The sequence below is a fragment of the Saccoglossus kowalevskii genome, chromosome 5 (assembly GCF_978046115.1).
Source record: "Saccoglossus kowalevskii chromosome 5, keSacKowa6.1, whole genome shotgun sequence".
NCBI classification, from domain to species: domain Eukaryota; kingdom Metazoa; phylum Hemichordata; class Enteropneusta; family Harrimaniidae; genus Saccoglossus; species Saccoglossus kowalevskii.
In genome coordinates this window covers 14,108,516-14,123,769 of record NC_140645.1, presented here as the reverse complement: position 1 = coordinate 14,123,769, position 15,254 = coordinate 14,108,516, and the positions used below count along the sequence as shown (strand labels likewise).

General features: G+C 36.5%; 1 protein-coding gene across 1 annotated transcript in view; it reads left to right on the top strand.

Moving 5' to 3' along the window:
• Positions 1-15,254, top strand: part of LOC144361222 (allatostatin-A receptor-like) — a 96,336-nt gene that overhangs the window by 22,536 nt on the left and 58,546 nt on the right. Inside the window, exon 2 of the mRNA XM_085499139.1 lies at positions 7,447-7,696. The gene's annotated coding sequence lies outside the window, so the exon portion shown is untranslated. The remainder of the gene's footprint in view (positions 1-7,446; positions 7,697-15,254) is intronic.

The following is a 15,254-nucleotide window of genomic DNA, read 5'->3' as shown; positions in this document are numbered from 1 at the left end:
GAAGGTCATTTGAAACTGACAGATTAATTATTGATAGCACCTTGTTGATCAGAGAATCTAGATTATATGTAGTGTTTGTCGATACCCAATATACCGAGCATGTACGACAAAAACATCTGCTTCTAGCAAAAACTCAGCTGTAATATGCAACTCATAGATCGAATCTGATAAGACGGTATGTATACAAAGGTTGAAAGAGGAGCAGACCTTGCTGCGATTAGCAAAACATGTCGATGTCGATGCTGAATTCTGTTCCGTTTGCATTTGCTTGCAGCACATGTATGAATCCAACACATCCTGTTGTTGGATGAATCTATACGCGGCAGTTTCTAACGTACTGATTTGAATGGATTGTCAGTTGTCTCCTCTTCGCATTAACGTTAGTGTACTGAGTTCCCTAAATCCAGACATGTGAATCATATTCATACAAACCACCATTGAAAAAAAAGGTCATCAACAATTGCTTTTTGTGTGAATGCGTTTGTATCATTCAGAATATGAAAAGAACATAAATACCTAAATTTATCTGGATTTCCTAGCTGTGGATCGCATGCAGCTGTCACATGCATTCGCAGCGGGAAATAACTTCTCCACCAGAGACAAAGGATATGTTTGATCATCAGGGAATTTATTTCAGTTAATTGTATCTGTCATTAGGAATGTATGGGTTCTATTTGTCAGTCTCGGAGAGTAAGCGTCATGCTAATGTGGGGAATCTAAATGATATCAATACTATATATATTCAGTATTTGCCTATTTCCCTGTGTATACTAAGATTGTTTCGAGTAAGTTAGTGGTGTCTTTCATCTAGTCATTGTATCTGATTTCAATGCTTTGTTATCTCCAGACTATGTCACCATAAGAATATTCAATTTAACCGTTTGTTTACACCTTCACAACAATAGTCCACACTTCCCATTCTATACATTGCTCATCTCTTAATTCTTCATTTCAATCTGTATTCGTGGCTTTGCATGGAAAGCCAAGAAGATGGTATCAGAAGGCCTGACCACACATTTTCAACAAAAGTTCTTGATTTTACTTATATATGTCAGTTGTACCACGTGGAAAACACATGCGATCAGTCTTTGGATGTATGCATTGAAGTTTATATGTATTTCTCTTGCCATAATGCCCACTTGACGCAATGTACCTTTAGTGTTTTCCTTTTTCTTTTCTTTTTTCGATTTTGTGATTTTGTGTCCGAATAAGAACAGTATTTTCATTTAAGAATATCCACATTCAGAACTAATAACGAAATGATATTTTACATCGGTGGTGAACTACGAAGAAAAGATAATGTCCATTTTACCAGCACTCAGGGTAAAATGAAAGGATGTTTTATATATTTATTTAGATTGAATTGCAGTGTGCATGTATCATGTCCACATGCAGTGTACAAATGTTACCCCGGTGGCAGCCATGTTTGTTTTTTTTATTATTAGAGGATGCTCACGCGCGTAATCATTCCTTATTTGGAATTCGCATTCCATAATATGGTAGGATGAAAATACCACCTAAAATACCGCGAAATTACGGCTCGCTGTAACTTATGGCGTTACAGTGATAGATGTATAATAATATATATTATCAGCATAGCAATACAAATAAGATGTTCAATTTCAACAACTTCAGATTAGAAACTGTTTCGTACAGTATAACAGTAATCAGTAATGGAGACCAAGCAAGGAATACGCACAAATTAAAATATACAAATTCTAAATATCAATGTATTAGATAAATAACGTTTCTGCGCTTGGGAATTTCAATTCTCTTGACTGCCAATTGTTAACCCTTGTGCAATGTACGATTCAAATGATAATTACTCGTTCACAGAAGATTGTCATAAATAATACATGAAAACAACTAATATAAGTAATAATCATAAGAGGCACTTATATAATTACATACGGCGTTATTTATAGCAAATAAAATAGAAACTTATCACTGAATTAAACAACATTTGACCTGACAATAACCAAAATAAATTAAGCATCGATTTTGACAACAAGGTATTGCACACTATATTATTGACATTTCCAAGAAACACATTTGAGAAATATAATATAGCATGAGCAGATTTGTCTCTGGATATGTGATCATGATCAGTGGCACATACGGAAAAATGTCTAAACAGACCCATCTTCAGTAATGTTCCACAAAAGTAATTAGAACTACCCATGGGAATATGTATGATGGTTATGTTATTGTTCACGTGCCGACACGTCTACGCTACAGGGCCGTGAGAGTGTCATTTTTAAAGTACGTGTATGCTCGGGGCAAATGATCTAGCGTGATTAAAGGTTTTGGAAGACCAACAATTGGGCCGCTGAGAGTCCTGCGAAATAATTGTAATTATAAAAAAGAAATTCCTACCTTAACTGCTACGCCTACCTAGTTTATTCGGTTTCAAAATCAGCAAAATAACCATGATTTCTGAGATCTAATCATAATATACCTAGATGCTAATATATGATTTTGTAAAAAAAAAAAACATTAACATCAAATAACGCATTAAGTGTTATGTAACTCAGTAAATCAGGCCACTATGTCATTGGTGAAAGTTGCAACTGATGAAGAAACTGTTTCTACAGATATCTTTTTATTTAGTAGTAAATATTCCCAGGGTATGTGTCCTGGTTTGTTGCAAAATCGGGGTACACAAATTCCCATGTTTCAGGTACGTCATACAATATAAGATGGGAATCCAATTATAAATTGACAATTATTTCAACTTGATTTGTACGAACACGTATTGATTTCTGAATCTAATCTGAGTTGTCTACCCATCTCTAGAGGTTTACATTATACGTTGACAGTTTAGTCGAAGCATATATACACGGCACACTCGCATTGAATTTACAATAATACTCAATGGATATGTTGCTTATCCAGTAAATAAAAACTTCAGTAGATTTCAATGTCCGATATAGAATATATTTTTCTTGCAGGAACTATTTGATAATGTCTTGGAATAATACATGGCTCGGATTGATATATCATGGCGGATTGATATATGGCCAGGGTTGATACATGGCAAGTACCACACGCAGAGAACTATGTCTTCAATCTTTTTTAAACACTTGACATCAGTGACCCGTCTCTATACCTTAGGTCTATAAATATTTTCTTCATCATATATTGTATTAGGTTTCATAGTTGTGAGTTTGTTCTTTTATGTTATTTTATTTTATGAAGGTAAATTCGGGTTGGGTTTAAATAGTTTATTTTGGTACTCATACAAGTTATAGATCTATAACAAAAAACGCACTGTATGCGATTAAATTTGAAGAGGTATTGTGTCTGAGCATGTTCAAATATTTCTGTTTAGACATGCATATCAATGAATATTGGATATCGTAAAATTAAACGTTTTTGTTTTGTTTGTTTTTCTTTTGTTTGCAAACATGGCAGCGTTTGTTGATACAATAGTGAGAAATCTAGTGCGTGTACAGGAGCATCCAGTGCGCATGCGCATCTATGTTTGTTGTGTTTTAGTATTTTCATACTGCAATATATAATACTATATAGTTCCTGTCAAAAATGATAAAAGCGGACTTATTTAGAGCTAAAATTAACCAAACATTGCACAATTTCAAATAAGTGTAGCTTACCCATATATGTTGATCAGTTTTATTCCAAATGTATATAACCTAACATATATTCAAGGCAGTTGCGTATAACACCGTGAATGACATTTAGTGATCACACAGAATCCTATGCTCTGGTCGTGTTTCTTTTACATACGCGTTATTTTCAAATATACCACTACAATTTATATCATCATGATGTTAAAATGTTTCGAACTTTAATCATTAAAAATTATTACCGATTATTCCCCGGAGAAAGAAGTTGTAGTCATACTTGATTGTTCTGGTTGTAAATGCTATACAAAAAAAGGCTCAAAATGTTGTTTTACTAATTGACTGCCAAGCGCTAAGGTGCGTACAATGAAGTGATGTGATGGCGTGTAAGCATGTCAATAGAAACTAGTACGTAAAAGTAGTAGACACGTGTACAAATATCTTATTTTTTGTAGGGACTCTGTTTGGCATGACTTGTGGAATTAGTGTGCAGTAAAATATTCTATTTTTTTATTGATATTGAATGTTTACTCTCCGAAAATTCACGGATGTGTGGCTTCTAAAGGCTAAGCATAATTAATATTGCAGTAATCCTAAGGGGCTGTGAATGTCCCATGATTCATGTCATTTATTTGCCCTGCAGTGATACGAATAATCATTTCTTTCTATAATAAGTGTTCAAGGCGAACATTATAATTTCAATTCTATGCACGATACATCACAAATAGCAATAATCCGACAGAGATAATTACTCTATTTACTGACTCGTCCAGATGATAATAAATCATTTAATATCTTATCACAATCAAATCAATCGATTACGGTGCAATTAACAAGTGGAAGCTAATTTTGATAAAATTACGCTTTGTTTTATAAATCAAATTGTAGGCGTTTCCATATATTTAATGAAATTGAATAAAAATCCGCTTGGGGCGGTCATTTAAAAAATGTCAGTAGTTTACATTTCCACCATAAAACAAACATTCTCGCATACATCGGACCGACAGATTGGCGGGAAATTCCAGTTATTATAACGTCATGTGTTGAAATAACCTCAAGATTTGCATTTTGAAATATACATCATGTGATATTTGTGTACGCCACTAAATCCGCCATCTTGGTCCATCCTCGTTCGTAGCTGGTTATGTTATAATACTGAAATAGTCGCCCATATTTATATTAATAACAACTATCACTATCGGGCACTTTAATTATTTCACCCTTCCATTACCATTTTCCTTATGCTGCCGCCATCTGCAAATCAGTCTACCTATTTGAGCTATAAGTTATAAACGTTGAAACGTTTGATTAAATGTTTGTAAATGTCATAATCGGTTCGCCTGAAAAAAAAAACTGAAAGCAAACATTAAGGCCGAAAAAAAAGTCTGGTGGAAGTATTGTACGAATTAGTCGATATTTGTACAAGTCAGAGCGAGACAGCGAATGTGTGTCTGTGTTGTTTTTTTTCGGGGTGGAGGATTTAACATGGAAAGCGAACGGTCTTACAAGTAATTATGTTAAAGCGAGAGGGTCGTCACCTGCGCACGCGCGGGAATTGAGTCCTAAGCGATGATAACAACATGCGCTAAGAACGCAAAGGCTCATGGGTAAACGCTTGTTTGTAAACCATAACACTCTATGGCCACCTGACGCATGCGTAGGTGACGACTCCCCGCTTTAAACTCAGTATGGCTGGTAGTATGTAGGTCATGTTACTGAACATGTACCGTGCATGTTAGCGGTTTAGTCGTTTGCTTCAAATAAGATTACCCTACACTCGTGTCAGAACCATATGCAGTAGTTGTACGTCGATAAATGAACGTCTGTTGATTGAATCGCGCGTGTGTTGCATAAAGCAGGGATTACTACAAATCAGCCGAGGTAAAATAGCTACTTCCTTTTAAATAAATACGTGCAACATGTGGTGAAAGATCATCGTAAAACGGAAATAGAAATCAGTTCCATTGCGCGTTATATTGTGTGTTATATACCATGCAATGTTCAATGCACAGAGAGGCTGCCAAATTCCCCGTTCATTTGCACTGGCAACACTGCCTTCGTAACAAAACTCTGCTGCTAAAGACGTTGCGTCGAGTCGTCTGCCCCCAGAACGATACTGCGTCGCCACGGGACTTAACAGTTCAAAGGTTATAAAAAAAGGGGCAACGTCGCGCTCAATATCTATATACCGCGTAACTTAAAGTGTAACTGAATTGGGACAATTGACTTTCTTTGTGTGCAAAATTTATTTATAAACAACATTATGAAAAAAAAAAACAAGTGAAAAATGTACATAAATTAAATAAACAATCAATAATAATGTTCTGGATAAGGAAACGCCCACGTCCAATTTCTTGGCCGACTCAGAACGAGGCTTCAGCTAGAAAACCTAATTAGCATGTGTTGTGTGTAATGCATTATGGAGGGGGGAATACCCATGTACTGACAATTTGATATCAAAAGTCACCAACAATGTACAAATATAACATTATACTATTTATTTTTAAACTGGTGTCATTAAAATATTTGCATTAATACGAAAGAAGAAAATAAAATATAGATTTCACAAATTTCCACGAATATTCGGACACTTGTTGACGCAAAAACTAATCATTTTTATGTCAGAATGGCCGTATATTGTTTAAAATATGACGAAAATGATATTTAATTGTTAACATCTTTAGTACTGGAATAAACTATGTGTGTTCCAGTTATTGGTGGACTGATACAAGCCATAACAATTATAAAGTTATCCGGTCGTTTCAAACCTTTTGATGTGTTACAATGTAGAGGGCGTTTTTTTTTTTTTTTTTTTTTAGTGTGTGTGTGTGTGTGTGGGTGTGTGCGTGTGTGTGTGTGTGTGTTTTCGTGCATCGAGGGTGAGCCGAAGATGTGTTATTGATAAAAGAAAACGATCTTTACGTTTAGTAGTCCGGGACTAATGGACTAATTTGTTGTACCAACATACGTTAATGATCTAGCGGCATAATGTGTTCCCCGCCCACGATTAAGAATAAAAAGTAGCGTAAATACAGTTTTAACATTGATGTGTTCATTCCAAAATGAGATTTTTTTTTTTTTTTTTTAATTTTCCATATTTTAGTTATCGGGAAATAATATGCGCCAGCATGTTTGCCGAGCAGTAACTCGACTTGGTATCAGATTTTTCCGTTCGTTAGTTTCTCACCTATCCTAGAACTCGCTTGTTATGCAGCCAACCTCTTCAGAGATGTAACTTCCTAATATTCTCCTAAGATACTACATAACATGTGCCTAGTCTAGTGTTGATGTTGTTTATTTACATATTATTGAATGACGAACATTATAAACGAGCGAGTATTCGTGTAAGAGAAAATAGGGTGGGGTCGTCACGTGATAATACAGATTATCGCGGAAAATAGTATGTGTGTGGATTCAAAAAAGAGGTCACGTATGTTTTCTGATGAATGTACAGACCATCTCTGTTTTCTGGTTATGTATTAAAAATTAATATCTTAGATTTATATTACAGCTTCTTTTGGTAACGTGTTAGTCTTCGTAAACAGTGTATATTACTTATTTTGTTGCGTCGGTGGATAGTCGTATTTACTATTGAGATAGGGGGTCCAGGAAATTAACAAAGGCAGAAAATTGCCTGACTGCAATGAATAGAATCATTACTTAGTTTGCCATTGAGTCAAGCATCTCCTACCGATAACACTACCGTACCCCCTGCGCTGACGTCCACTAGCCTGTTCGAAACCGATTCACCGCTGGAGAGCGTTTCACTTCAACCCGTGCTCGCTGTGTGCTCGTGGACTATCTATATACATCACCACATTACTCTACGCGTGTTCCCATACTCTGTTCTTTTTCATTGCAGCAGTATCACGGACTAACTCGTCTCTGATTTCAGCGGGCAGACTCCAAGCTGCCGAGCCGTGTTGTCTTGAATCTAAGGGGTGAGGCAGCTCGAAGATTTAACTATGTCTTTAAAGCCACTTGTTTCTTTATCTATTGCAAAAAACAAGAAGGGTCGTCTACTGTAGTGTGGATGAACTGTCACTTCTGTGAAGAATATTCGATTTTTTTGTGAAACCAAATCATCTATTTTCAACGGTGTGTATCTGCAGGTGAGTGTTTCTGTTTTATTTGTATATGTTTGTGGCGATATAGCTGTCTCGCCTCTAAAACATCATTTACCGCATTGAACAAAAAAAAAACATCTTCTTGTTTTTGCGTGGTAGGAGCGATCTAATTGCCGTAAATGTCGTTTATTTTGTGCACTCAAACAACGGTTCCCTAGGTAATTCCCGGGTTAAGTTGCCGATTTTCAACGCGATACAGCAGTTTTACGACTCGGCGTTAGTGGCGTGGCGTTTGCATGGCGACGTACGGGAACACTGCAGCACGTCGCTGTGCCCTGATGAGGACAAAAGATTTTTTGCAGCGGGTGGTGGTACATTGCAAGGGTGTACGCCCAGGTTACATCACAATGGCCACAGACTATCAATACGACGTCGCGAACGGTTGGCCATGCGAGTACACGAACACAATTGTATAGTCACGTTGGATGCGAGAACCACTCGTGGATGACAACGAATGTTTTAATATTTTCAATTCATTTTGAACGCTAAATTAGTAATCCGTAAATTGTGTCATCAATTGTGATTTTAAATAAACATATAACCATCATATTATTGATTGGATTTTCGATAAATATAAGAGACAAAAAAATAAGAAAAAATTGGAAGTACTCACCTGATGCGTTTGTTATGAAGACGTATACGAAACGCTAGAAGACGTGTGAAACTAAATAATATAGATCATTACCATGGAAACGGCGACTACGCCGATATAATAAAACATTATTTGCGCAATTAGCCCGTCTAGGTAGTTAATGAGCCTGGACATCGGCCGATGAGTGCTTGCGGCCACGTTAGTGGGCACCATGTGCAGTTCCTTACCCTCGAACCAACGTTGACAACGTTAATTATCGATGCGTATCTTGGCTCGCGTTTACGACCACAATAAAACGTAGCAGACATACGCAATAAATACAACTGTATTGTACGTCCTCGATGCACCCATGCGAGTAATGAAGGGAATACACGCTGTGTTTCAAAAGCCGATCTGTATAAATAATGCAAACAATGGTGTCGTTAGGATTTGAGCGTGTGATTTCGGGTTACGACGAGATATAGTGAATAGTCGCTATCTCCTGTCCATCTCTGGCATGTCACAGTAATATTCAATAATCGATGATATGGTCAGAAGCAACGTACAATGAAAGCGTTCGTAGATATTAACAGTTAATAATGCCACATCGAATTTTGTATATAATGTACATTTCGATTCCTTGAACAAATTGTATTTTCTGGTTATTTTGTGAAATGCGTTGCGATAATAAACTAATCGATGCTTTCAATTTTTCACGGCTTTCTGTACTAGAATTACACTTGATCCAATGTTGTTGACGTTCAAAAAAAAACTTTGCTATGCTTAATTTCCCCCCAATTCCTAACGAGCGGCCGCGTACAATACATAACACACGGTCTAAAATCTGCCTTTGTACACAAACGTGGAACACCAGCGGCTACGTCGACTTCTGTTCTGCACAGCAAAGCGGCCTATATAGCAAACGCACTAATATTTCAAAAATATTCTCTGTAGTAAATATGTAAATATTAAATTGTTGGTAACTTATTTGACCGAGCACTTTGGCAAACACGGTGATTTGTCAGCCAGACAGTCCTGACAATAATCTATTAATTTTTAAACAATGGTCTCGTTAAAAAAGAAAGCCACAACGTAATCATCATAAATATGCCATCTAAATGAGCAATGAGATATGATTAAAACACCAGACTTATTAATTATCCATTTGCGCCCTTATGTAAGCATATGTCAGCGCAGTGTCAATGATAGACGACTGGTCACAGAAATAGCCAACAGCTAGCGGATACTGACTTAAACACATGAGCACAGAGGTACATACCTTTCTAGTATACGCCGGCGAAATATAACACATTACGTAACAGTGGTCGTCGCGACCACGTGCGTTTTATTGAAGGTTTTCTTACTATGCAAGGCAACGTGCAGTGCGCATTTGGGTTTGGGTATACGCGAAAATCACCGAAAACTGGTATGTTAAATATCACAGTGGGTCATTTTAGAGAATATAATAATATTACATGTAAACATATAATAATAATGCCACTGTGTGTTGCTGTATTGTCTTGTATCTTTTGTAGAATACATAAATGTCATCGAAACAGGCAGCCGAATCATCTTTTAGCGCGCCAGTTCATTTGATACATATTCATATTTATATTTGCATAATTCATAACTGCTAAATGTTCACCGCCAAATCCTCATTACCCAGCAGCGATACAAAATGCGCAGCGGCTGACAATTGTAAGTGAAAACTACGTATACGGTGTCTGTTTACCGTAAATCGCGGCCTTGAATTGATGAAAAGTATCTCCAAATCAGTCTCTTCTTATATCCGGGGCTTAAATATTCCGGTGTATATCGTTGGTGTTAAATTCGGCACGCATGCGCCATGTAAACAACGAGGATTACCCAAGTCCTAAAGCACAATGCGAGTACTGCTTGATTTCAGTTTTCCTGAATAATACATTGTGAAGTATCCAATGAGTATTATAGTTTTTCAAACATTTCGAGTTATGTATTCCCCTTTCTAGAGCCATGAAATGTTAGCCGTTGTGGGATCGGATAACTTATTGATACGAGGGGTCAAAGTTTACCTTCAATAACGCGATATTTATTAAAATGCAAATTAATTTATCTGAAGCTGATTTCATTATAACTGCTTACGGGGTTTTCTGAATAGTTTCGTTTTAGGTGCAATATTTTCCAGTCGCCACTGTTATCGGTTTTATCGGTTTTCTCTATCGTTGTGTTGCATTTAAGTTACCTCAAGGTACCCTGATTTTTCTCGCTCCAGAGAGCATACTAACCATATCCAGGCCGGTGCCGTGTACAGACACACGATAACTTATAATACAGTGCTTACAAATAATTACCCTGCAACAATCAACATCATTTATTTATTTATTTTTGGAAACTTCTGATCCAAAACTATAAGTTCGCAAATAAAATGGCGACATGGATTTCGTAACGCATATATAACGTGACCCGATAAAGTGCCGCAGCAGTGTCTCCAAAAAACATACACATACACAGATAACAATTTCTAATTTAACAAAAAACCTAAACTGAAACAATCAATTTGTTAGTAAGGTGGTCCAATAGATTGGTGGTGTAACAGACTGATGAATAACGCACACATGGGTTGCACGGAAATATACTTAATTCATACCGTATAACCGGATTCTAGACTGTTACAGTATATATCTCGATTACACTTGGCGGATATTAAAGTCGGCGTGAATTGCATATAAATTTCGCCCCGGCCGAAGAGAAAATAAATCATGTCTCATTTACGCATGTTGATTACTTAAGTTTTAATTTGTTTTAACACATCGCAAGCTTCTGTCGTCATGATAGTATTCTGTCCTCTTCATCGCACTAGGGGGCCGTTACAACTCAACAGGGTCCCGGACCTGATCTCGGCTTTCATAAGCAAATTGATTTTTGCCATGTGTTCTGATTTTAACACGCTTACGTCCCAGGTCAATGCATGTCCTAGTTTGGATTGGATTGCTGTCTATTCACCGGGAATGTATGTGTCCTGGAGGTGTGCGTGTATGACCACTTTGCCCAATACCTACGATATTGTGATATTCTTGTTTACTATCACTATCTGTTCACTGTTGACAGAGGGCGTCTTTCATATTCCGCCATTTTGGTTTTCGAGTTTATGACAGTTTTTCAAGTAGGCTGTTATTATCAACACGTAATAACCATCCAGAAGATGGTCGTTACGTGCAAGAAATTGTTAATAATATTATTTCGGAGAAATTATAAGTCGACAAAGCAAAGTTTGTACATTTGCATTATGAGTTGCTGTATTTTAAGAAAACATTTTAGCATGTACGTTACAGTGTCTTGATATCCAGTATCAAACGATTGTTTTGTTAGGTAATAATCCAATTAATATTGACCACGTCGAGTTTAGTATGGTAAATAGAACATGCAAATGTTATTTTCGGCTAATAAAGTAGATAAAATATTTTTTGAAGTGCACATTTGCTATGATAAATGTTTGCAATTGAAAATCCCTGTCGAACCAAACCCCGGAAGTGATTTTTTTTATCAGTGTGCATTCACTAATTGTTATGGTATGATTAATCATGTTTAAAGCGGGCATTTGTCACTTGCGCATGCGTCAGATGGCCATTGCCATTGTTTACAAACAAGCGTCTACCCATGAGCCTTTGCTTTTTAGTACGCGCTGTTATTGTCGCTTTGGACTCAATTCCCGCGGCGCGCGTGCGTAGGCCTTGACCCATCCGCTTTAATATCAGAAAACAAACCTTTTTTTCACGTTTTGTGAAATTATACTATAACATTTAATAATGAACTCTAATAAAACAGAATATTATTGGCATACAACACGGTATCTTATCATGAGTGTAAGCGATTGTTAAGTTCCACATTTTACCAAACCATTTTATAATCTAAAACAGTGAACTCTAATAATGTTGTTATTATAAATGTGTGGTATATCAGAAAATGAGTGCTGTTTTCTTAGTTTCACTTCTCGTGAAATAAAATATAATTCTTAGTAATTTTAAAATCTTCACAATAACCATTAAAAAGGAAAAAAAGTGTCTGCAATCATCATTACTTTTTTTTATATCAAAAAGCAAAGGCATTCCCCCCTCCCCCACTTATTTTATTAAGTCTAAACAGTGAACAGGGGTGTTACTTGAATTCACGATCAAAGGTAATTTCATGATTTTGTTTATATAAAGTTGAAAGTTTGTAAGCAAGACAATCGGGTCATTGAAGTGATGACCAAAGTTATATGAGACTGGCCTCCATGGCTGTAAGCGTAAACATAATTAGATTGTACGCTGCAATGAATAATGTAACTTACTTTTCAGATATTTTTTCAATTTAAATTTCATCGCGTGAAAAGCCCCTTCCTTGTATATTTAATGTGCTCGGACTGATAAAAACACGCAGCTCCCCCTCCCCCTCCTCGTAAAATGATATAATTTGTATTCGGTGGATCAAGGAAGACAAACGACGCTGTCATCATGACCTAATTTCCGATGCGTTTGTTTAATAAATTATAGTAACTTAATTAACCCCCGAGTCGCACATCATCAATCACTATTTTCAAAGTCGGTTATAAATCGATCGTTCGACTGTGTGCGCTATAAAGTTTATATTGTGTACATGTCTCCTTTAGCGTGTAGTTTGTTTCTGTATTACCGATCAGAACAGATACATTACTGATTGATCTGATGCGTTTTTTTTGTTTTTTTTCAATGTTTGCGTGTACGATATCTATCCGTCGGTGTGTTTGTTTCTCGGTTCCTTTTTAATACTTTGCCTATTGCGTATGGTATATACCTGGGATGTTTGAATGTTCATTATCAAATTAATCACATGTCTCGCCTTTGACAGGCTTTACATGTCAACGGATATTGGTTAGCCACGTGTACTTACATAAAGACCGATAGCACATTGTTGTCTCACGAATATGACATATTACTGTCCCAATTGATTATATTAGTGTTTTCCATATCTTGTAATTATGCGCGTGCTGACATAAGATGAGTAATTTGTATACTGCGTCTAACAGAATTGTCGATTGCCCAGATTTTTTTATTTTTTTTTTAAATCTGGATTTTCAGAAAGTGAGTTAAAAATGGTCTTTAAAATAGCGTTGTTTGCATAATTAATATTTGGCAAAGTGTGTGTTTTTTTTTTCAAAATAGAGTTTCGTATACAAAAACAGAGTGTTATTCGTTTACCTGAATAAAACTAGTCAGTAAAAATGAAACATCGCCAAGCCAGTTTTTACCAATTGAATATTTGAAGGTATATTTTGCGTAGATTTTAATCCAAATAATACTATGCCACTATAAACACACACACACACACATACACTGTGACTCGAATGAGCAATTTCTTTCGAACAACAATCATACATTTACTTGATATATGGCCTGGCATATTGACTCTAACACTTATTTTAGATAAGTATTGTTTGTAATGTACGAGCATATTTGCCAAGAAACTGCAGCCCTGAGCTTGTAACCATATAATGAGCAAGATAAATAGTTTATTACTATATATATATTGAAAACCAAACCAGTCTGTAATCTGTACATGAAGTGATAGCTGTATTGTATGACAATTCCCCTACTCAGCTCTCCATGTAGAATTGTGATACCACGTTTCATAATTTTCAATCCAGGCAAAGTCGATTTTCTAAAATTGATGCATTGGTATTCGAAAGACGTTTATCTTTCTCATTATAAGTAATGACGGTATTATTTTCTCTATTTCGAACAAATATGTCAATATTAACGGGAATTTAAAGTGCTAAATCGTGACATGTTTTTTTTTTAATTCTAAACATAGATCCTACTGTGCCATTTAAAATAGACTGTCAGTCATATGCTTACTAACGCGATCTGCTGCAGTTGTGTATGGAATGAAAATTATAATTCATGGCACGTGGAACGCGCGCGAGCTTCGAACGTTTGTCTTCTGTTTTGCGAATTGCATCGCGGGTAAGTGACAACAGAAACCCCGCTGAAATCGAAAGACGGCAAATAACACACTTCACGCGCAATATGGACAAAATTCCACTTCTGTGAAGATTATTCTTTTCCAATCGTTTTTGTAATTCCATTCCTGCTATAAAAAAATAACATTTCCGGCACCATCGTAAAACACGACCTCCGGAAGTTCGAAAGTCACGAAAGCCGTATTTCAAAAACTACGCAATAATGAAATAAATAAAATAGATAGATTGCCATTGCCAGTGTGCCCCCCACCTATGCGCCACCATTTTATCTTATGCATATGGCAAATCACAGACACATTCGATCATATTATAATGTTTCGCAAATCTTTCAGAATGTCAGAATAGTCATTCCATATTTAGGTGTTCCCACCTCGTACATAAGGCATGATTCAGCCGCATTTGACAATTTAGCCGCGTATTACCTGCCCGATCGATGGAATAACATGCATACGGCCTCTTGTGACCATTCGTCATTATTTAGACAGAGGAAGAGTTCATTTCCAGTACAAGGTCAAAAGTGCGCCCAGTGAAGCACATACATACGGTATGTATATATCCGTGTTAGCTCGGCGAGAGTAAATCAATTCAATTTCTATATTGGTTATATTAGGCAAAGGATTTTATAGTTGGCTGATTTTGCTCGAGAAGGATCACGGAAACTAGTGATTCCCGCCTCCATCTCCGTTAAAGAAACGCTATGTAGAATTACGCAGTCTCTTCATAGATAATCATCTTGTAGTTCAGTGACTTTCCCTGCGCTTTAACAAACCTACAAGTTATTAACGACTAGAAAGACTATGTGATAGCAGCTTAGGCAAGAGACGCGAATATATTGCGTGTGTCAATATGCCTCGTACTGTCGATAATTGAGTCTATATTTCCAAATTGCTATTTTAATGTCTTTGCCTGGCTGTCTAAGTATATTTACCGTGACGAGATAGCTGATTAGAGTTGGGAGACAGCTGTACGGGTGTGTCCGTGAAGCGCTGGGGGTT